Source organism: Bactrocera dorsalis, chromosome 5 (assembly GCF_023373825.1).
Source record: "Bactrocera dorsalis isolate Fly_Bdor chromosome 5, ASM2337382v1, whole genome shotgun sequence".
Taxonomy (NCBI): Eukaryota; Metazoa; Arthropoda; class Insecta; order Diptera; family Tephritidae; genus Bactrocera; species Bactrocera dorsalis.
The window spans coordinates 6,687,671-6,712,713 of record NC_064307.1 but is presented as its reverse complement, the minus strand read 5'-3'; the positions used below and the strand labels follow the sequence as shown (position 1 = coordinate 6,712,713).

At 36.5% G+C, this 25,043-nt stretch overlaps 2 protein-coding genes across 16 annotated transcripts in view; both read right to left on the bottom strand.

Annotated features, from left to right (window-relative positions):
- LOC105230824 (phosphatase and actin regulator 2) overlaps nt 1-25,043 on the bottom strand; it is a 219,381-nt gene that overhangs the window by 104,883 nt on the left and 89,455 nt on the right. The gene's annotated exons all lie outside the window — the stretch shown is intronic.
- The window catches only part of LOC125778630 (uncharacterized), a 91,060-nt gene that overhangs the window by 49,672 nt on the left and 16,345 nt on the right, over nt 1-25,043 (bottom strand). The window contains exon 2 of the transcript XR_007422832.1: nt 24,089-24,981. The gene's annotated coding sequence lies outside the window, so the exon portion shown is untranslated. The remainder of the gene's footprint in view (nt 1-24,088; nt 24,982-25,043) is intronic.

The window sequence follows — 25,043 nt, the reverse complement described above, 5'->3', positions numbered from 1 at the left end:
GACCAGCCCTGAACGCACTGTTAATTAGTTCAAGACTAGTATCGCCGCTCTGCTTTCTGGTCACTTAGAAGAAGACGCTCTCAGTAGCAGTAGATTTGCTACCTTAATGGCTGCAACCTCAGCTTGGAAGACATTGCAATAGTCAGGAACCCTGAAGCTGCAGTTGATAGAGAGCTCCTGACAGTAAACCCGTCCACCAATTTTCCCCCAAAGCTTTGACCTATCCGTAAAGAAGCAGGATATCCGAGTATATACATAGATGCGTGTTCTTTTAAGACCCTTACCTTTGAGCCTACTACAAATTTTTTAAATGACTAATGTCCGTTTTGGCTATGTCTCCTGGTTCGCCGAAGGTAGGACCGCCAAGGTTTTTCATCGTCAGCTCTGCAAAAGCTAGACAATGAAGTAGAAAATACTTGGATGTGGAAGTCTTTCTATTCGGTAAGTAGAAACTTTGTTAAAGGCAAGTAGTTCCGAAAATCTGCTGCGATCTACTTCCGGCTAAAATGATCTTGCAGCCCCATTGGAGCAGATCGTTGATCACCGCTTGCTAAGCGGGAGGCACATTAGTTCAGTGCAAAACGCCAATGGGTATCCAACTTTTTTACCATTCTGATGTGATGTGAAAGGGAGGGGAAAGGGTGCCCCTCTGGCGAGCTCATCGGCTTTGCAGTTGCCAGCGATTCCGCAATGATCAGGCAGACAAACGAGTCCGCTAATGAAGTTACTTGATTCCATTTCTAGTAAAGATAGACACTCTTAACTAGCTTTAAGCGCACAGTTGACGAGCACAGCGCTATTAATACCACTCTTGCCTCTTTCAGTGTTGCCATTTACGGTTTCTGATATTCTACGTTATGTATTGGAAATACCAAGGACCTAGCAAGACTAGGCTCACATAGTAATGAGCACATGTTTGTATTTAGTCGAATTCATTCACACTACACTGACAATATCGATGGCTCGTGTTTCCACTTGACTAAGGAAAATCCAAAATGTCAAAAAGCTCTCGCAATTGTGACATTCCTTAACAGCTTGTTCGACATGTCAAAATTTGACAGCCAACTTTGACTTTGTCAAACTTTTAGACACAACGACTGTTATTTCACTTAAGGGTAAACGAGCAAACTAATGGTTATACCCTTATAGTGATAGTAAGTACTGAAGATTGTGCCATTCACTTTAAAATAATCGACCAAAGAATACTTAAATCTTATTTACACAAAAATATATTAACTTGTTGTGTTTTTAACAGTGATAAAATGCAATAATGACATGAATATGAAGCGAAGAATTTCTAGAACCCTTATGCTCCTTAAAGAGCGCTACTTAACATATAATCTCAAAACTTAGGTACAATTAACCCTAGAAAAGAATCCTTTCTTAATATAACATTCTTGGAAGCTCCTAAAGTCATCATTCTGCAAAAAAATAACAGAAAATACCTTAATGCTGTTAGAGCATTGGATTACCGAACCAAATAGTTCATGTTCCCAACTTTCCTGGAATTGTCACGCAAACTTCAAGCAATTAATTTTTAATGATTTTATCACACATTTTTCGCAGAACGCAATTTCCCTCCGAGTACATATTTTTAACTAATTTCCTTTTTCGCCAACTAACGGAATTTCTCGTAGATTATCTTTAGCATCTCGTAAGTAGTTTTGTTTGATATGGCAGCTTGATTAATTATCCTAATTATAGTATTGCAAAGGAGCACTGCACAACAAAAACAAAAACCAGAGAAAGCATAAATTAATACGAAAAAACTTTTCTCATTTGCTTGCTAGGCGTGTGACTGGTGAGCTAGCGGGCTGAGTGCTGAATGCGGACTTCAGGCTTGGTGCCGCCAACACACGGGGAAGGAAGCCCACTTCATCACTCTGATTTCACATCAGCCGTGAATAATCAAGTACTTTTCGCAGGTTTTGTAGATAAGCAGCGAGCTGACAGGCAAGGACAAGCGTCCCCGAGCGGCAGGCGCTATAGATAACACATTTCTGCGCATAATAACCGTTATAATTATGGATGCTGCATGGAAATACACACAAACACACACGCAAACACAGACACACAGACAGCAATTAGTTGAGGCAACAAAACAAATCGCGTGACCAAATAGTGGAAATGAAATATCAGCCAACAAAGCCAACAACAAAAGACGAAAGAAACAAGACGCAAAAAGCAAAAAATAAGCGCAACGCAAATCTACACAAGAAATCACAAAGCAAGAACAAAGCGACATCGGTATGCGCCAGCCGCACACCTCCGCCCCAGCAGTCTGTCAGCGTGGCTATCATTAAGCGAGGGTGTTGGTGGAGTGAAGACTCCATCGATGGCCACAATTGGCGTCATAACTTCTCTTCTGTTTCGGTGCTTTATTGCTGCTAATTGTCCTTGAGCACAACTGCTCCCCCCGCCAGCTCGCATTTGTAACTGAAAACTCGCGTCCTTCGACTGCTGCGTCGCCTCAAGTTCATGACAAAGACGTGCACAGCAGGTACAAGGACACTTCCCTAACACAAGGATAAGCCAGCAGCACAAACAGCATACTCCTTAATAAGTGCTTATGAGTGAGTGTGTGTGTGTGTGTGTGTAATAGTTGCTTTCCTACTCAAAGGGCAACGCTGTCATCGGTTATGAGCATAGCTGCTGATTTAAAATTCAGCACCTGAACGTCCTACTCACATCCTGTCAATAGCTCGCTGTGTCCTCACATTCCTTACTTGGAACTTCTCTAAATCACCTTTCACAGGTGCACAAGTTATGCAAATGCTCCTCTGCGCTCCCTCTTCTGCCCCCGGTGTTCTTTAATGTGTTTTTGCTTAAGGGCTCTCCATTCCACCTTTCTTGCCTCGTGCTGTGTAATGTTATTAATTTCATCTTTTTATGATATTGTGTACTCTTGTTTCGTCTTTGATTGTGGGCTTTCGATTCGCAGCACGTAGAAAACAGATTTTCGATTGAGTTGCCTGTCAGGACCATGGTTGGTAGTAATTTTATGTGTGAAAAGGATATGCCGTTGTCAATCCGAGATGAGTGATTGAGTGAAGAAGGTCTTTTGATTGCACAGTCTTTGTGCATAAGTGATTGCTGACTCTCTTGTCCAGCGCGCTAGTTTATTAATACGCTTATGCATACATTTATGATACTTCAAATAATAAAGCATAATTTTAGGAGATTAGACTGAAACGCACACGCAAATAGAACATATTAAGGTGAATTCATTCCGATATATGCGACAGAGAATTTTTGTAAAAAAAGACTGTGATTTTTGCTGAGAGAAAATAAAGTTTATCCATTGCTTTTAATTTAAGCGGCCGTTAGATGGCGCTGTAGTCAAAATAATAGTATAATCGCAGAAATGTATACTTATGGGTGGAACTCAGAAGGGTCCAGTATTAAAAGAATGCCAATTTGAAATTTGAAAGCTTCAAAATTGCATATACCGCTAACACTTAGCTAAATTTCTCCCGCCGCAATTGTAGTGGTTCTTACTGGACACTACTTAATAGGTAATCATAGGTAAGACTAAAGATATTGTCGGAAGCTAATTGTCAATATTATATGGAGAAAGGTGAGGTGAAAACATCCAGTCACTTTATTCTGCATTTGCAAGACTGAAGCTGAAGCATCTCAGTAGCCTTAACTTCGATGTAACAGAAGACAAAGCTGAAACTGGCATTAACCGTCTCAATGAATTTATGATAGACTTAAAGCGTCGAGCTGTAAGGGTTGGATGATATATTATTTGTTATATGGGAGCTTTAGGTACCACAACTACTAGTGTTTCAAGATGTTCAAGTAATATCCATGTTAAGATCGACAGCTTAACCTTATCTAACCTAATCTAACCAAGCATAGGTATGACACACAGGCTCTTGATTAATTTTCGAAAGTATTACAGTCATTGTTTCGATTCGATTCGACGAATCTATCTTTATAACATATTTATACATTTCTCGCACTCAAATCTACATTCTGTAAAATGTGAAATGAAAGGGACTGGAATGCACTTCGAATTTAGACAACTGGTGGTCGTACGTAATACAAGTAATTAAGCATCTCCGACTAAACTCAACATTTTTTCTCACATATGTCATCTCTCGGCGGACAGTAAGAACTCCGTTCATAGAGTTCAGCAGCCTTACGAAGTCGGCAAACAACTTTTAGATCCTTTCCTTTAACACGAAGGAGAAACTCCATCAAAAATTTAAGAGCAACACCAGCGCCAACCAAACCACACAATCAGCCAGCCACTGAAACGCGCCTTAAAGTTTAAGTTCAAAAGTTTCGTTGTATACATACATATAATCGAGAATAACAAAAAGTTACGATCTAATGAAGGCACGTTCAGCTCTCTCTTAAGCATGCAAATGCTTATTCCTTGTTAAATGACATAAAAATATATTGAAGTAACTAATCTGTATTATTAATAATTCAACAATCCGCGCTAGAGCCAACGGAAAAATATGTTTAATTTGTCGTGGAGTGCAAAAACAACAAAAAGCCAGCAGCGATTCGTAACTAAATGCCACTTTCGCTCAACGCCCAACTGCACTTGAAGCATGGACCAAGGAGATAGCAGCCTTCAAGTGGCAAATTACACAGAAAGACAAATAGCCGCGAAAACAAAACGACAAAAAATGCGAAATACATGCAACTAGCGCAAATACCAATATACACACACACACATACATAAGCGCACATTATATATTTTTATTTATTTTTTCTGCCTTTCGCTATCATTTGTATCTGTGAAATGAACCGGAACTTAACAGGCATGTATAGAGTATTATTTATATATATATGTTATGTATATATATATATATATATATATATATGTGTATATATATGTATGTGTGTGTGTGTGTATATGTATACTCGCAAGCATTTTTTATGGTATACAGCGGTATTTATGTGTAGTCTGCAACTGCACGTGACATGAAGCCTTGGCTGCCAATGACAGTGAATGGAACAGGCAGGGACGAGCTGCCAAGGAAAAAATTCCAAAAATTAACAAACAAACACGAAATGAACAATTTAAAAGAAATTCACACATTCACACTGAAATTAAATGTTTCGTGTTGTTGTGGAGAGTTAAACTTCGCTTAAGCAATAATGCAGATACAATTGGGTAGTCGAAAAAGTCTTTTCGTATTTTGTAAATAGATGTTGTTACAGTCGTATATACATACACAGTGCTACCAATCACATTGTTTCAAAAAAATTAAGTTCGAGGAAGTTGAAAATAAGTTACAATTGTACAAAAATGAGTGAAAATATTGAAAAAATTCGCTATATTTTGAAATTTTTGTAGAAAAAAGGGAAGAAAGCCACGCAAGCCACAAATGAAATTTGTGAGCTTTACGAAGATTATGCTATATTAGTTCGTGTAGCACAACAATGGTTCGCTCGCTTCCATTCTGTAAATTTCGAAATCTCGACTTACACTGCTGAAAGTTTTGCACTGAATAATGTCTCTGGCGAAAAAAATGGCAAAAAGTGGTCGACCAAAATGTTACTGTTTTGTTCATCATTGTTTATTATAAACAAAAAAAAAATATAATTGAAGTGTGATTAGAAATACGAAAAGACTTTTTAGACTACCAATATAACATTTATGGAAAATTTATAGGGGAATCATAAGCAAAATTTTCTCAATGCTGCTCTTTTGTACCTTCCTTTGGCTTAAGTGAGAAGCAAAGCACAAAGGAAATAAATTAACTTTAAACTTACAAATAAAGCAAAGGAATTGATATTAGAAACGGATTTTAAATCATAAGCCATATTTAACCCCCGAAAATGTAGAGTACATAAGAAAACCCGCAAGTCCCCAATTAAATACGAACCTTCTCTTCCCTAAATCAGTTAAGTTCTTCCATTGGCTCAGCAACTGACGAGACAGCAGCTCACTTCGTTGGTTCAGAAATTTGAAACAAGAAATTGTAACTGTAATATTTCGTCTTTATAGCCAAAATTAATACTGTTATGTTTACGAAAATCCTTAAAGAAAAATTTATATTTTTGCAAAGCTAACTCAAACTCTCTGAAGAGTTGTAGTTGATTGTGAACGAAATTCGGCAGCAAACTCTGAAAAGTTTAGAGTGTGTACTCCAAAACTCATTTAAGCCAAAAGGCATTTAAAAAGCGTTTGGAAATAAGCAAAGCAGATTTAGTGCTGAAACAACTCAGAGCAGCGAATATTTGTGCGCCTTTGTGATTCGCAACAAACTGGTTGCAAATTGATGCTGAACAAGCATTGGTGTGTGGCAGTTTATGTGTGTGTGTATGTGTGTGTGTGGAAATAACAAACTTACATAATCGCCCGTTTTACAACGACACAAACACACACACGCATTTTCATTGCGCTGCCGCAGCGTACACACCCACCAGCTGCGTTGACGGCGCCGTCGACGCCACAGCCGCTATCGGGCTCAGGGCAGCGCACACACATATGCATTTGAGGAGAAGGCGCCAAAGCTCGCACGCACACACGCCAAACCTGGCGCCTGTGTGTATGCAGTAGGTGTGCGCGCGCTGAGCTTTCGTTCGTTTCGTTTTCCGCTGAACTTGCAACTTTTGCCGAAGCCTTCGACTTGAACTTCAATTTCACATGCTGACGCATACGAACGCACTTCAACGCACACGTGTAAGCTGCGTCGAAGCGGAAGTGCAAAGCGCGTACGTATGTGTGCGTGTGTGTATGTGCTTGCAAGGTACAGCCCGCCCTTCGGCAGCTGATGTCCTCATATTTCGTAAGCAACCTTTGCGGAGGTCAGCCGTACGGCAGCCTGCATCAAGGCTCTCTCGCACACAGCCGCCATATGTCGCTCTCTTTTACGCTCACCAACTGTGTCGGTGGCGGCATCGCACTCGCTGGCCGTTGTCTGCGGCCCTCTCTTTCTAGCGCACACTGCTGTGCTCAAATGCTTCTTTACCGTTGTAGGTGTAAACAAACGAACGAATCTTTCGGTGACGCAAATAATAAAATATTCATTTGCAACATCAAATTTGACAACATTTTCGCATGTTCTCGCAACACTGGGTATGCCAGCAACGCAGCTATGTGGTTTTACGATTTCAGGTTATTTTGAATAATAACGGTATTTAATGTTAACATGTGTGTGGGACTCGGCGTAATTGAATGCATGAAAGCAAGCGTTGATCACCCGAATTTGAACTGTCAATTACGCCCGCTATGCGCTTCCAAGTGGTGTTCGAGCTTCCTGTTGCTTGCCTTGCTGAAACTGAGTTTTTTTCCTCAGCGATTTCGGTCGATTACGCAAACAGGTTGCTGTTCAGACATGCAAATCGAGTTTGGGAGCGATGAAAAGACTTCAGCAGCGGTTGACGTTGGAAAACTTCAATTACTTAGTCCTTACATACTTGACAGATTTTTTAGAAGAGATAAACCATAACGTCACCGAAAATGAAAATCAGCGTACCATCAAACAAATGGAAATTGAGTTTTTATTGCTTACGATTCACTACATAGCGTAAAATTATGAGCTGCCGCTGTCAGATCTAACCAATAAATAACCATTTTGTAACCAATAGATAACCATTTTATAACTAATATATAACCATTTTATAACCTATATATTGTAACCAAAACTCAAATTTTGTTTCAATAGATAACCATTTTATAACTAATATATAACCAATATATAACCATTTTATAACAAATATATAACCAACAGATAACTGTTTTATAACCACTAGATAACCATTTTATAACTAATATATAACCAATATATAACCATTTATATAACCAATATATAACCAATAGATAACCATTTTATAACTAATATATAACCGTTTTATAACCACTAGATAACCATTTCATAACTAATATATGGCGAATTTATAACCAATATACAAGCATTTTGTAACCAAAACTCAAATTTTGTTTCAATGTGAGTGGTTTCTATTATAACGTTTTTCCTTCGCCTGTAAACTTAGGAAAAGTGATGTTTTGCATTTTAGGTAACGATATATACTTTGTAGAGACCTCAACCTAGCTCTCAAACAAGTTGAATTTTTCCTGCTTAAACAAACTAAAAGCTCAGGAGGCTTTCGGAAACTTAGAAATGAAACGCGAAAAGTTGCGAATAGCTATATAGCTTGATAAAAGTTTTGAAAAGGGCATCGATGGCTGATCATGAATTCACTTCATTTCTTTTCAGCGTCATAATTTCGATAGCCTTATGAACCACATTACACCGCATAAGAGAAGGACCTAGCAGTCATCTATTCCCATGAAAAATACTACAGAATTCTCAGAAAAAATGAAAAAGTGTTAATTACGGAAGCTGCTGCAAAGTAAACCGTCAGCAGCGGCGCAAAACTTTCATTAAACTCAACAGCAAATGGTTAACTGCTTTAGCTACTTTCCTAATCGGCGTTGCGAGCTTCTCCACCACTTTCTCCTTCTCCTCAAAGTCTAAGCGGAAAGGAAGGCGCATTAAATTTCAAGCTGTGGCTGAGGACTCATTCGCTCGTGGACACGTGCCGCTGCTTGACTTGGCCGTCACTTCTGGCAGTTGGCACAATAACAGGGCCATTTTAACCAATCGATGCACACACGCTTACTCACAAACTGTACATACATACTTGTGTCCGTACTTCGTTTCGCCTTGGTCCTGCCCGCAGCCACAACTTGATTTATGTAGTCGCTGCATCCGCTTTTGCCACACAACAAGGTCACAGAGATTACGATTGCTGCTGAACTAATAAAGTTGACCAAACGAAAGTGTTTATTTGCCTTGAAAAAATAATCCAATTAAACATTTAAAATGAAAATGTGGAAGCAAAACGGAAGCGGAAATAAGAATTTATGTGTCTCTGAGGCAGCGTGTTGGACCAACGCTGATCTGTGCAGCTAATCACCTCATTGGTGGAACTTTTCTCTTCGATGTCGACAAATTAAGGATGAACTAAGCACAGACTTACAAATAATATCAAAAACGCTTTAAGCGTTCTGCAAAAGGATTATACGTCAACACCGGCCTTTGCCTTCACAAAGAGCGCTTACAAGCACAAATTTAACTTGAAATTAAAATGCTTAATAGCTCAGCAGCAACAGCGATTTGCTGGCGCCCACACACGAGCTTTGCGGCTAATTCCATTGCTTTGCTGGAGGTAACGCGGTCGTCACCTTTCAATGGGCTATTTGGCAATGGTGTTGCTCGTCAACGTGTTTCAAAATTTCAAATGAGAATTACAAAAAGTGAAAATTTAATTCTGTTGTATGTAATAATGGGCGCAATGTCGGCTTAGTTGTTTGACGATGTACGGAAGAGCACCTCAGAGGGTTACGTGGACTGCGCAGAACAGGATTTCATACTTGAAATATGAAATGTAGTAGGCTTAAATGCGTAGGAGGGTTATCAGCGTGAGACAAACGGGCGTGCAATGTAGTTGAAAGTGATGAAAGAGGTGAAAGGCTTTGTGTCTTTTTAAAGTCAATAACTATTGTGAGCTTTTTCGAAGTAGATCTTAAATAGTTTAAGGGTTATGTGATTGATACCATATATTTATTTGGATACGTTTTTGGGGCCTATAGTGTAAACGGAGTTCGAAGGAACCAGTTCTGGTCCTTTGCGTAACCAGATGGAGTTCAGTTACTAGGTCCATGAGTAGTCATCCTATAGGATGCCTGCTCTTGACGCGAATTTCGAAAGATTCTAAGGCCTACCGATAACTCTTCCAGTGTAATACCATGGGGACCCCAGATGCTTACAGCGTAGTCTTGCCAAAACGGGTCAAGTGCACAAGGGCTGCTCCATTGTTTTTCTGGTGCCCTGCTCTAGGCATTTCCTGCAATCCTTTTGAACACGTCCACTATTTTATTGTCTTTGATCAGTTCAAGGGACGCCTTTGGAGTATAACCCAATTCAGTAATTATTATATTGGTATAACCACTTTTGGACCAACACACGTCAAGCAACACGAATTTTCAATTTTCAATATTAAATAGAAAAATGTTACTAATTCCACTCAGCCAAGGTAAATTACATAACGAACAAAAACAACAACAAAAGTGCTCTAGAAACTATCCCTACACCAACACCACACCAAACTATGATTTAGGCCGACACAAGTCGCACGCCAGCTACTAAAACACCTCCATAAACTGCAACGAAAATAACAACAACACAGCATGCCAGCGAAGTTGTTGTGTTTCAACGTATTTTATGGCTTTTGAGGTGAGCGAGCACAGCGCCAAAGTATAATTTCTTTCACATTGTGACATTATGCAAATGAGAGGCATGCGGCAAAGTAAATTTCATAATAAATGCCTACAAAATGCCAACACAGGACCGCACCGCACCGCATGTACTAAGGACAAATAAACTGCCAGCAGTGTGCCAACACTAAACTATTATTCATAGTTTTACTTTCGATTTCGTTGGATGCTGGAACGAACGCCAGCCAATGCATATGTGGGTGTGTTTATGTGTGTTTGTGTTTGTTTATATGTAGCTTTGTAGATGCTAGAGCAAGCCAAATGTGAAAACAAACTCGGCGAATAGCAGAGTCACAGTGGACTTGCTCGCCTTCAGCCATTGCATGGCAGGGCCAAACTTGAGGAACACAGATGAAGTTCCATGGGTCCTTGCAAACTCAATGACAAATTGGATCACTTTCGAGTTTGCTAAATACACGTAGATCTGTCTAAAGCGATTGAGCCAGTGAAAACTAAAAATTAAATTGTTTTTTTTTTTAATTCTGGAATTATGATTAAGGTAGTTTAACCATTGTCTTCGGTTTCAACTTTTTTTTATGCAAAGACATCATTCACACGTCCTTTTTAAGCTTTGCATGCTTTATATGGACCACATTATACGAGCTGAACAAAATATGAGTTCGATTTCAAAACTGCTGGTGTTTCCAATCGCTAAATAATGAATTTCACGGGTGCCTTAACCACAAACGTGAACAAGTATACACTACAACATCAAGGGAGTCTAACAGACTAAAGCCAACAACGGCTAAACCTGCATGGCGGCACCTTTCGAGCGGCGTGAGGGAAGCAGAGAAGACGCAAACTTTACCTTGAGTTTTGGCTGCCACATGTGTGGTGCCAGTGTCTTTCTCCCGACTTCCATTCAGTATAAGCAAAAATTTAGAGGACAACGCTTTGAATGAAGGCGGCAAATAGTTTGCTTAATTCGTTGGCTATTTTAGTGAAGAACAAGTTTCACAAATAGTTCAAGAGGAATGGACAGGGCAGGGGTGCGAGGGCGAGAGGGAAACTAGTAAAATATTTAGAGGATTGCTTTTATTTCGGTCAGTGTCAAGGATTCATTCGCTAAAAGCATGGAACCTTAAAGGGCAGAATAGGATAATTTTTGGAAAATTAAAATAAAATTAAGGGGTCAGTAGGGTAATCTGGCCTGTTTTTTGAAATTTTTTTTTTTTCAAAGAAATTTTTATTCTATAATAGAACTTTTTTCACATATCGTGAAGTATATATGTCGTGAAGTGTATAAACAAATTTTTCGGAATTTTTTGATGCCATCTGTCGGAGAAATGGCTAAGTGAATGAGATGCGTTTTTCTACTGGCGGACAGGATTTCTCATGTTTGGATCATCTGAATCACAAAAACCCAATTTATTCTTAAAAAAAATGAAATGAAATGAGTTGTTCGACCGGAATCATGTCCTGTTTAAAAAAGTGTGTTTTGTGAAAAACGCGTTTAAATTTTGAGGTATGCACTCCGAACGTCGAGCGATATTATTATTTTTGGGCCTTTTTCGAAACCTTCCAAAGGTAAAATGGGTTTCTACATTAATTGTAAAAGTATAAGGGAACAGAAAATTGCAAAAAAAAACACAAAAAAAAACTGAAAGAAGACCCTACCCTGCTGACCCCTTAAAAAAATTAAAATAAATAAAAAATATTGAAAAAATAAAAATAAATTAAAAAATAAAAAAAAAGAAAAAATAAAAATAAAAGGAATAAAAAATGAAAAAATAAAAATTAAAAAAAAGTAAATAATGAAAAAAAAACCTTAAAAAATAAAAAGAAAAAAAAAATGAAAAAATAGAAATTAAAAATTAAAAAAAAAAATAAAAAGTATAAAATTAAAAAAAAACTTAAAAAATAAAAAAATTATAAGAATAATAAAAAGGAAAAATTAAAAAATAAATTGGGAGCGTGGCAAAAATCCACAACAACAAGAATTAATTATTTTTCCAGATTATTTTCAACTAAATTTGTTTGTCTACTCTAAAAATGTTCCCTTTCCAATGATTGATAAATGCAAATCAAGGCACTGAATCATTAAACCAACAAACCATTAACCCTGTTTCAACACACACACATAAGTACATACGTATGTATGTTTTTCAACTGGGATCAAAATGGTCGGCATGAAAAAAATTTAATTTGATTTATATTATCAATTTTAAGAGCCTAAACGCTCGGACATTTTGAGCTGCTTGAAATTTGGGCTGACACGAGCGTCTTAAAACGCACTCAACCATCCCGTGTCCGTCCGCATAATTTACTATGAACACCTGCCTGCTCAAAGTAAGTGCGGCAGGACGAAGGATAAAGGTAGATAAGAAACGTACAAGACGGTCGAAAGCAACAGATGAAGAAGCAAACTACAAAAACAACAACAACACTAATTGCGCCAACCATAACACCCACTAACTTTTGGGCTTTAAATACCCGAATCAGTGGAAAAACACAAACATGCATTTTTGCTGAATATACACTAATATATGTATATACGTGTGTTTGTACGTGTGTTTGTGCAAAGACGAAAATCACTGCCAAACAGCCGCACACAAACTAATGTGTGCAGACGTGCGTGTTTGTGGTGCAAAAGGCGTCGGCTTTAAGTATCCCCATCAAATTCGTGCAAATATTCAGTTTGACGTCATTTAAGCGACATTAAGATTTTGGGGGATAAAATGACAGCAGATATGTGTCAAAATATGACTTGGCGCAAGCGATGGTTAGTGACCAAATGGGTGGCGAGCGAACACATTAACTATGCATGTAAATATAAGTAAATTATTTTATGATGAGCTTGAGACTCAGAAATAAAAGTAAAAAAAATTGTGGACGGCATTACTTTTAGCCAACACCTTTTAAGGTGTACACAAAAATATATAAATTTAAATAAAATTGGCACTTTGCAGCAAGTCAACTAACCGAGTGCTAAATTGAGTGGCAATTAGCGTCTGAAGCAAACTTTTTATTTCAATTAGGACTCCCAAGAATTTTGTTCACAGATTTTCTTGCTTGTTGTGCACCCTGTATGAGCTTTTGCAAAAGCTTTATGTTAACACGCAGCTTTCTAAGCACAATTTAACAGCCGCTAACAGCGCTGTAACATAACATTGTTCATCTTATAGCGAGCTTTAATGCCCACGTTGCTTCGCCAAACACTTTCAAACCGTTAATTGATATGTCAGAACTTACCAACTACTAATACCTTTCAATTTATTGTGGCACTTACCTGTAAAGAAGGAAAGGTAAATAAATTAGTTAAAAAGTTTTCACAACTGTGCATGTGGTTGTCTATATGTACTTATGAGTAGTTAAGCAAGAGCTGTGCAAATAAATTTTAAGAATATCCATATTTGTTTTGGAAAATGAAAAATTGTGGAAAAATTACGTCTCTTGGCAACATTAAGGTTGATCAATTCCGGTACTTTTACTGAGGTTTCTCAATTTTAATGACGATATGCAAGATATATATACAGTTAGTTTAGATGAAAGTTCGGCCAACACGAGCAACGAGAAGGAAATGCTTTAAAATATTCTTTTGAAAATTATTTTCAGCATCATAATATCGTTTAGAAAACAATTTTAATATTTTTAATCCTTTAGCGGCCGCAACACTCCGCAGATGTCTCTGGCAGCTAAGAGTTGAAAAAAGCATAAATTACACAAGTTAGCTAGTTGCTAAAGAAGTTAATGGAAGTCAATTTATATGGTGACTGAAATTTTATAAGAAGAAGCAGATGTCCACGAAGTTCTAATACCCTACACGAATGAAAAACTACTTAATTTTAATATTGTCACCAAAGAAGCAAAATAACTTAACCTCACTTTTCATAAGTTTACAGGCGAAATAAAAAGGATATAGTAGAACACACTCCTATTGAAAAAATTTGTCTTTTGCTTATAAAATGGTTATATATCGGTTATAAATTGGTTATATATCGGTTATAAATTGGTTATATATTGGTTATAAATTGGTTATAAATAGGTTATATCTGACAGCGGAAGCTGAAAATTTTAGCCTTCATATGTGTAGTGAATCATATGCAAAAAAAATAAATTTTGAAGATTTTGATGACACATTGTTTTGTATATTAATGACAATATGTTGGTATGTACATATGTACGAGTATACATGGCAGCTATATGCAATCGTGCACCGATATCGGATCGCAGTAAATTTCAAAACGAAACGACAAATATTCAAAAAGCAAAGTTATTAGTTTTTTACACGTTTTCTCCGACTTGTTAGCCACTAACCTCTATTTGAGTCTGGATGGGTTATCAGTATATTTAGGGGACGTACTCTAAGCACCTGAACTACCCACTTTAGGACCTCCTAGCATAGTACTGTTTCAAGAAATTTCAGATGGAAAGCTTGAACTCTGTCAAATAATGCCAAGAATGTTTAAAAGCACGATATATACCGGCTATAACCGCGTTAGAGGTGTCTACACCATTAAAGAAGATACCTAAGAAAACTATTACCAACAATCAGGCTTTAATATAATGTAGACATTAGGGAAATCAAACATTTGCTGGCAGCTAAGCCGACTAATGCCATATTGCGGAACAAGTTAACTGCGGAGAAAATTGTATTTACCAGCTAATAATTGAATAACTTAGAAAAAAGTTTCCATTTCGCAGTGCTGTGGCAATTGTTTGCGCTTAATGCCTAATTGTTTACTGCTTACTTGGATTGCACTATCTTATCTCAGTGCGAATTACAACGGCGAGTGTTATTGGAAAGAATTCTATTGACTTTGTGTAAGTTTCACAGTCACTGCAAAAGCCATTTAGCGCGTTCGTGGGGCGATCTCGCATATACACGCGTAGGTGGGTGCTAGAGGTATGTCGAGAGCCGCATCCGGGGCGCTATCAACACACACAGCAATATGCGCCCACTGCCGGTGGGCAATTAAATGTGCATAGAGCTCGAGCCACAGCGCCCTCATCTTCGCCAAGCATGTGGGTGTGGAGCTAGTTTCACCTGAGTGTAAGTATGCCCCTTCTACTACCGCCACGTTTCTTCAATTTTGTTTTATTTTTCTTCACGCTGAGATTCACAAGTGCGTTTCGGCAGTAAACAACCAAGGTTAACAGCAAAAGCAACAAACTCTGAGTGCCAGTTGTGTGCAGTGCAGGTTGTGTTGCGGACTTTTTTCCTTCGGCGTGTTTTAATACACTACAAAGGCACTTATATATACATATTTATGTAGATACATATGTATGTGTGTGTTTGTATGTATGTGTATAGTGCATCGTGCGAGAATCCGTAGCTTGTGTTGCACTTGAGATGCTCACTCAGCCACTCAACCAGTCGCCAACTTATATTTTTACACATTTGCACCCCTCGCCGTACTTCTTTTTTTGGTTTTGTTGTTGTGGCTCTTCTGACGTCGCAATTGTCGGCTGCGTCGCCTTATCGATTTTTTGCTAACTTTGTTTGCAGTTTATTTTTAAATGTTCGCAAATTTATTTTCTCACTCACTTTTCATGCTGCGTACGCGTGGCTGTATTTGTTGTTGCTGATCCGGATCTTTTTGCACTTTGGAAGTAAGTATACGCAATGGCGGGCGCGTGGTGCACACACGGCGTATGAGTGATTTTTTGCCTTTGGATACTGGAAAAATGCTTAGGATATTCATGTTTCTAAGCTTTTCTACGGCACGTGATTTAATTTTGTTTTAAGCTTTGCTGAATTAGCGTTTCTTTGAACTAACTAACTCTCAGTGAATGCGCTCATCTTGAAAAATACAGGCAAAAGAGTTTAATTTACTTTAAGGAATACAAAACTAGGAAATTTTTATGGAACTGTTGATTCTCTTTAACCGCTTATGGAATAACTACATCAATAGTAACTTATTTTTCGTGCTGCTAGTGTAAAATATTTAATTATACTTTTCAAAAGTTTGAATTTTTAGATGCTTGAGCAGAACAAACGGATTTTTATATGATTTCGAATGCATGGAAAGTAATTGAAAGGAAGCAATTTGTACAATTTCTTATTTATTATGGATTGCTTTCACTTTGCTAGCACTGAAACTGCTGCTGGCGTTACGTATACGCCATGGCAGTAAGTAATAAATATCACTCAAACCACGCGGCTTCGGTGCATTCTAAAAATTAATTCTTTTTTAACGGTTATCGAAGGGTTATACATTTGCCAGCAAACGACAAGGATACTAATTTTATGCTTTTTCTGTTAACACATAGAAAAATGTGAAACAGTCTCATTGCAGATATATGATGTATTCATATACTATATACATTACTTATGTGATATATGAATTACTGTATCATTACTTGTACTTAGCTGTATGCATGTGGGTCCCCAACAGTGGCCAACTATAAATTGCAATCAACAAGTAAAAATTTATGGCACCCCTGTGCACGCAATCGAAAACATCTCAGTAGGGAGCAGAGTAAGGACCTTAATTGAGCGTGTAGCTATGTACACTAGAGCGGGTTTACTTACAGGGAGCCAACAACACAGAAAAATCGCGTATGCGCGAATTGTTTTATGGACCATTCTGAACAACTTTGCCTAAAGGGCTATAGATCTAAAGTCGGTTTCGAGATCAGCGATTTTTAGGACCAAATTTTTTATCCTTCATATAAATTTTTTCGTAACTTTTTGAGATATCCGAATGAAATTTAATGAGTAGACGCATTTTGATCTTTTACTGATAATTTGTCGGAAACGGACAGATCGCACAACTATAACACATATCTGTCATACAACTGAATATTCAGATTCTTTCAGCTTCACCTGAAAACCGCTGGCTCGAAACTGATTTTAGACGTGTAGTCTCTTAGGAAAAGTTGTTCAAAATAATACGTAGAGCATTTCCTGCATACGCGATTTTATAGGAAAAAAAATAAAAAATAAAAAAAAATCGACCCACTCTAATGTACACCCACTTCGGTCATAAGAATGCAAAGGTACATAGATGCTCAAGTACACATATAGACATCTATATTATTACCTTAAATCCTGCAATTATATATGGGTTACTCTTCTGCTACATATGTATGTAGATAAATCCATCTTACAATTGCTATTTTGAATAAAAAATGACATAAAAACTTAACTCAATAAACCCAAAGATTAGCATCTTCTAGTTTCACCACAAAGTTCATTAAATAAACTGGAAGCGACTCAAAATAAATATCTCACGGAATTTGTTAGTGCTCCCTGGGCCATGCTTATTTGCCACAATAACGGTACACAATGCATTCGGTAATACCTGGAAACCGTTATAACTGCCACAACAGCGTCCCTTGACCTCGACGAACAATAAGGCGCAAATAGTGAGCGAATTCTATGAAAAACTGCATTATTGTGACCGCAGTTATGGTCACACATACACACATATACATAGACATTCACACCCACAGTGGTTACGAAGGCATTCATGCATTAAACTTTTACAATTTTATTAACTTTACAGCATATTTTGCTTTAAAACGTCAGCGCGTGCATTTTGTTATGCACACACACACGCACACATGTCATATAGGTGAGTAAACAAGCACAAACCGTAAATGAGCGCAGCTCATATTTATTTATTAAATTATAGTGCTTTTGTAATTTGTATGTAAGCATGTTTGGGTGCATGCAACTAGTAAATAACGGTGCTGTTGCACTGTGCCCGACTTGATTGACATGAATATGCATCGCGCCACCTGCCGGTCCGTCGCCCGACAGCTCCACAGTGATATTGGCAAATTGACAGTTTGTGCCCGTTAGACTTTTTATTCGCGTGTCGAACGCTGCGTGCTTTCTCGGTTACATTTATGGAAAATTCAAAATTGAATCGTAAAAAAAATAATTTAATTAAAATTTCATTTAATTAGATTTTAAAGTTAATTTAATTAAAACTATATTATTGTTATACGAATATGATATGTATATTATATAATGAAAAAAAAAAAATAATTTAATTAGAATTGTATTTAAAAAATGTGAATTTAATTTAATCTATTTAATTTAATTTAATTTTAAGATTAAAAATTAATTTAATTAATCAAAATTTAATTTAATTAACGAAATTAGAACTGTATTTAAAAGATTTTAATTTAATTTGATGTATTTAGTTTGATTTTAAGTTTAATTTAATTAAAATTATTTTTTTTTTAAATATCTTATAAACATGTTATATAATTTTAAAAAATTTAGTTAATCAAAATTTAATTTAGTTAATTTAATTAGAATTATATTAAAAAAAAATTATTTCAATTTACTCTAATGAATTAATTTTTATAAATATGTTATATAATTTTAAAAATTTATCTAATTAATATTTAATTTAATTACACTTTTATTTAAAAAAAAAACTCAATTTAATATAAATAATTTAATTAATTTAAATTAACATTTAATTTAATGAAAATTACTATTTTTTTAAATATCATACACGTTATGTAATTTTAAAAAATTTAACTAATTAAAATTCAATTAAATAATAAAATTAGAATTGTATTTAAAAAATGTGAATTAAACAATTCTCTATTTAATTACATTATAAATTTCATATAATTTTAAAAAAATTAATTAATTAAAATATAATTAATTTAATTTTAATAAAGTAATTTGGAAAATAAATATTAAATTTAAAATTAAATTAAGTAGTTTAAATTAAATTAAGTAGTTTAATTAATTTAATTTAAATTTTAATTAATTAATTAATTTTTTGTAAATTATATGAAATTTGTGTATATATATAATTAAATTAATTATAATAATAATTAAATTAATTAAACTACTTAAATTAATTTAAAATTTAAATTAATTAAATTTTAATTGCATTTTAATTTAATTAATTTAATTTAAACCACTTAATTTAATTTTAAGTTTAATTTAATTAAAATATTTATTTTTCAAATAATTTTATTCCAATGAAAATGTATAAATATAATGACCGCTATTCTATGAAACAAAAAACACAACTACAAATTGATCCTAAAATCTTTTAAAAAGTCACAATCAAAGTAATTTAAATTAACTGCAACCGACAAGTTTTTTTATGTAACTAAAAAGCCGCAACAGAGGCTCGCTCTCGCTTGCAAATACATTAATAAATTTGCATCTGTGTATGTTTGTGTGTGCTGTTCAATCACGATAGCATCAATTGTTGTTGTAGCTGCTGCTGCTCAAGCGCTTGCCATCAGACATTGCTGACGATGTGGGAAGCGGCTTGACTGTGAGCCTCCCGCTGCTGCAATTGTTGTTGTTGCTGTTGCTGTCATTCTCGGTGCGCTACTTGAAGTAGTTGCTTCTAGTGGTGATTACACTTTTCATGCTTATCAGCCGCACAACTACCGCTATGTTAGAGGTAAGTAGCGTTTCTTGTTGTAGTTGTTGCTGCGCCTGCTTGTAATTGTAATAGTTGTTGTTGTGGCGCTGTCAACGCAATTAAGATTAACGAGGCGACACTCGAAGCACAACAACAACAAAAATGAGGCAAGTGAGCAGCCAAGAAAGGGGGATCGGATAAAATTGTGCACGAGCACACACACACATACGGGCATGTATGGATCATGACACCCTGTCGGAATGATCGAACATGAAAAGTGTTAGCCAAAAACGAACAAAATACGAAACGACTTTTTCGACTAGCCAATATTTCCCTCTAAAAGATTTCAAAATCCAAATCTCGTTGAACCGCTGGGTTTCTTTTGCAGTTATACCATCATAACCCATACCGTTACATGGTTACATATGGTATATATTTCATGCTGACCTAATTTTGAGAAAAGAACTAGTGCAGAATTCAGATATCTCTACTTCGAGAATTCAATTTCCTGCAGGGCAGCTTGATACTCAAGATGCGAATGTGCGAGCATGTTTAATAAATATAAGGTTGGTGGATAAATTGCGCTTGCGAAGTGAAGATGATGATTAAAATATGAGTACATGCGAATGGAGATGAACAAATGGCAAAAGATAAAGGCATTGGAATGCTAGAGGACTTAAATAATGACGAAATTCAAGAATTTTACGCAAATGTGTTAGTGTAACGTTCAGCAAACACACAGACATAATCACATACTGCCAGTTATGCCTGACCTTTTATGATGAAACGAAGATGTTTATATAGCCTCCATTTGGCTATATGCGGAGATTTCAATTCAATGTCTGCATAAATGCTTACCAAAAACTTTTGAAGGCAAGAAGTTGCTGCGACGAATTGTAATAGATGCGAAATTGCATGCGAGCCAGGGCTCAGTATACACACGCACCGAAAGCAGAATTGAAAGCAGAAGGGCAAGCAGCGAAACAAGAGAGACGCGCCGTCATGTTTTCCGGACATTACCCGGCATTTTGCTTCGCGCTCAGCCGAAAGAATAAAAACAAAACACGAAAGCGTGACAACATGAAAACAGACAGGAGACTAAAGACGCAAACCAAAATTATAGCAACTCTAGCGCGCTCACCGCGTCTGCGCAATGACAGTGACGTCGCTTGGGAAAAGCAACAAAACTCGCAACTAAAAACAACAGCACAAACAAATCACATGCAGAGTGAAATGCGAAATGAATTCACATTCCGGCGCTACGGTGACGTTGAGCCTGGTGATGTATGCGTTGACGCCACACCAACGCACACATACACATACATACAAACACAGTTGCACTTGTGAAATATGTATGGAAATGCACTTCTAAGCATGCATAGCTATGCGAGTGTAGAGAATTGTGAGTGTGTGTTTGTGAAGTCAACATTCTAAGGCACTTGAAGCAATCTCTTTAGAAAAGAGAAATGAATTCTTGCGGAGTTATCGCGGCCAAACGTCACATCAAAACGTTAAGTGCAAAAAAACTGTAGTCATAAAACTCGAAAAAATTTTTTTATACTTGAAATTTTATTATATTTGAAAAGGAAGAGTCTTTCTACCTTTTCCGAAAAGTTGCAAAATATACCTTTACAGTATGAAGGTGGAAGAATAAATTTACCCTTGTCTTTACGATTATAGGTAACCTATTCATTTGTTACCTGAAATTCGTCGTCATAATTAAAATGTCTTCATAAAATAGCAATTTTCAATTGAAGTATACCTAACCGAGAAGTTTTAAAACAGAAAAGGAGCAATGAAAAGGTAAAAATTTAAAAAAAAACTTATAAATATACAACAAATACAACTTTCGTAAATATTGAGTGCCTTTTTATAAACTCTCGTCCAACCACAATGTGTTCATGCCACCATCTCCTCCTCCTCAGTCAACCCATATGTAAATTTTAACCCTAATCTCTCGACATAAACAATAACAGGAAACACCCACTCCTTGCTTCGCACATGGACGCGCCTTAAAATATGCAGGATTAGCTCAAGCACTCTCAAGAAGGCGGCAGCCGAAGAACGAATCACATACGTTTAGCACGAAATCAAAATTAAAAACAAAACAAAAAACTATTTCACACGCGCCCACCATTTCGGCTTTAATTATTTTGCTATAAACTGGTAAGCGGAAGCCAGAAAAATACAAAAACATCAGCAAAACAGACGCTGCCTTAAAGTTTCCCAGCGCGGCTGCACGAAAAATCTATAATTTGCAACCAGTAAACATAACAAACGCCTACACGATGGCATGGCCACTACAAAGCTTCGGCGGCAGTACAGGAGGCCATGCAAACACAACACGGCAACTTACGGCGCACTGGACGAGCCACGTCTACTGAGGTCCTGCGCGCAAAATTAGTCAAATGCACGAAAATGGGGGACAGCGTGGCGAATACGACCACAAATTGGGGCGCTGGTAGCGTGCCGAGCTAGGTGTGTCCGCGTTGTTGGCGCTACAGCGGCAATCACATGTCACACGCCTGTAAGTAGGCAACATAATATTTCCATCACGTTTTTTCACGTTTTTATGCGCTGCTCTTTTGTTAGCGCTCCCTGCTTTTGTTAAATATTCCGTTTTAATTTGCGTGCAGCAACTAGTAAATGCATTAATGACGCATTTTCTCGCATGCCCTAATGAGTGTTTGTGTGGTGGTATGCGCTTTGTATTAACTTACCTTTTATTGGGCGAATGCAGGCGTAATTACTTTGAATGCATGGAATGTGTGTGTGAATATGTAAAGAAGCATGGAAAATTCGCTTCTGAATAACAATGGACAGCAAGGAAATGTTTATGAAATATTTCGTTACGTATACGCAGTGGTACACACAGTAGGGGAAAGAATAACCTAATTGTCTTCAGGAAGGATGAGAAAATCGTCATTAGATGTTTCAAAACTAAATAATCAGAACTTTTGGTGGAATTTTGGAAGAGATAAAGCTATATTCAAAGAAATCATTTATATATTATTGTGCCTCCACACTTCCATATGGTCAGAGATTAAGATAAGAGAACACCAAAATGGAAGTAGAATGCTTATGCGCAATGTTTTAGCCAAAACCAAAAATGTTTTTCGTTTTACTTTTATGCATATTCGCTTATTTTCAGCCTTTATTTTAATAAAGCATACTCGCTTTGTGTGTGGAAGTGTTTATGCAAATTCATTCAAACTGGAACGCGACTTTTATAAAACAGCTTTAAAATTGCATATGCACACACAGAGTTAAACGGTTAGGCATGGTGCTTACAGCCCAACCACAAGCACACAAACACGTAATCACATGTGTGTTATTTGAAAAATACAATTACTTGCAGGCATTAATAGTAAAAAGGTGCTTTTCAGACAACGCATGAATGAGCAGCTGCTGCTGTTGCTGTTGTTGCGCGGCAATTTCTGCGTGGGAACTATGTGTGAATTTCAACAGATGCAACACTAAATGATAACCAACATGTGTACACATATGTATGCCACAAAGGAACGGTATTTTAAGACTTCACGGCTCATTTGCGTTGCCAAATGCACAACTGCTTGCTGCAAATTATGCATTAAAATAATTGCTTGGCGGAAACGAAGGGAAGCATACACTAAACAAAAGAAAAATTGGCTTTTATGCTTTTTTATTCTTGAAATAAAGAAATTTTATGTAAATGGCGAGTAAATAGTGCTTAAAAAGGACTTTTGTGTAGTATTACTCGCGCCTGCCTTTGTTTAAATAAGTTCGGAACTTAACAAGAAAAAACCTTAACTTCGGTTGCAGCGATGCTACAATATCCATCGCATATACCAAAGACCAGTTCCATGCCGAATTTGGTAAAAATATCTAGTCAAATGAAAAAGTTTTCCATACAAACACTGGATTCTGAGCGTTTAGTTTGTATGGCAGCTATATGCTATAGTAATCCGATTTAAACATTTTTTTCGGAGATCACTCCAATAAGATAGACAATAGTACACGCCAAATTTCGTGAAGATATCTCGTCAAATGACAAAGTTTTCCATACAAGCACTTAATTCCGATCACTAAGTTTGTATGGCAGCTATAGGCTATAGTGGTCCGATTTAAATATTTTCTGCGGAGATTACATCAATACCTTCGACAATAACACATGCCAAATTTCGTAAAGATATCTCGTCAAATGAAGAAGTTTTTCATACAAGCACTTAACTCCGATCACTAAGTTTCTATGACAGCTATACGCTATAGTGGTCCAATATCAACGATTCCGACAAATTAGTAGCTTCTAGGGGAGAAAAAGACTTGTGCAAATTTTCAGGTCTATATCTCTAAAACTGTGGGACTAGTTTGCGTATATACTTTTGGTTTGAACACCCAACGCATCCAACTTAACATACTATGTTCAGGGTTTAAAAATACTAAAAAACAGATGTAAAATCTCATACCACTTACGCACTGTAATTTGCAAAAACATATATATTTCTTATTATATATAAAAGTTGAATGTAGCTGTAGCAATTGAAATTGGAACTGTATGTACCTTTGAATCCTTTACCTTTGAAACAAGCACACCCCATGATGTATCCCATCATCAGCGTGACTTGTTCTGTATGGCAGCTGCGAGCACCGACGATAGATAACCACTAGGCGGAACGCCGAGCGGAACGCTGCTAATTGCTTGAAGCTTACACACTTGACGCTCTGAGGCTGGTGCAAAGCGCTGTCGACGCCGACTTCACACTCGAATGATGACCAGAGCAGTTATAGACACAGACGCAGCAATGTGGTGTGCGTGTGTAAGCCGAGATGTGGAGATTTTTTATTTTATAAGCAGCTTTAATATGTCGATTATATTGTATTAAAGTTCGATTGCAATGTATATTTTAGTTTCGAGTTTGAAAAAGATGATTTAAAAAGTATTTTTGATTTTATTAAATTTTAAGTTTAAAGTTGAGAAGAGTGGATTTACAAAGAGTTTTAATGCATTATTATTATATTTTTTATTTTGGAGAATAATTACGCTTTGTATAACTATATTATTTGCTACAAATATTTTGCATTGTAAAAAGTTGTTTATTTATATCAATAAAGTTATTAACTGTTAATTATCAAATATTATCACAATATCAATATTTATAATATTTATACAAAACGCGTGGAATAAGTAGTAGAAAAATCACTATATATTTACATATGCTTATTGAACTAGACGATTTATGTATATTTACACAATGCGGTGTTTATATATATATATTGTTTGTTGTTTGTTTTGACACTTATGATCTGTATAAAATATTTATAAGATTAGAACCTTCGCTGGCACTTGCTGCAAGTTTTTATGTATTATTTATTTGGTACACTTCACTTTATATATCACACAGTAAATATGTGTTCGATAAATTTCTGTGTAAAAAGCGAATTTGAGAAGCAAACCTGCAAGTTTATAGAAGCTTTAATTATTTTGAAAGACAAAAGTGACAGCAAGTGGTGTGCTT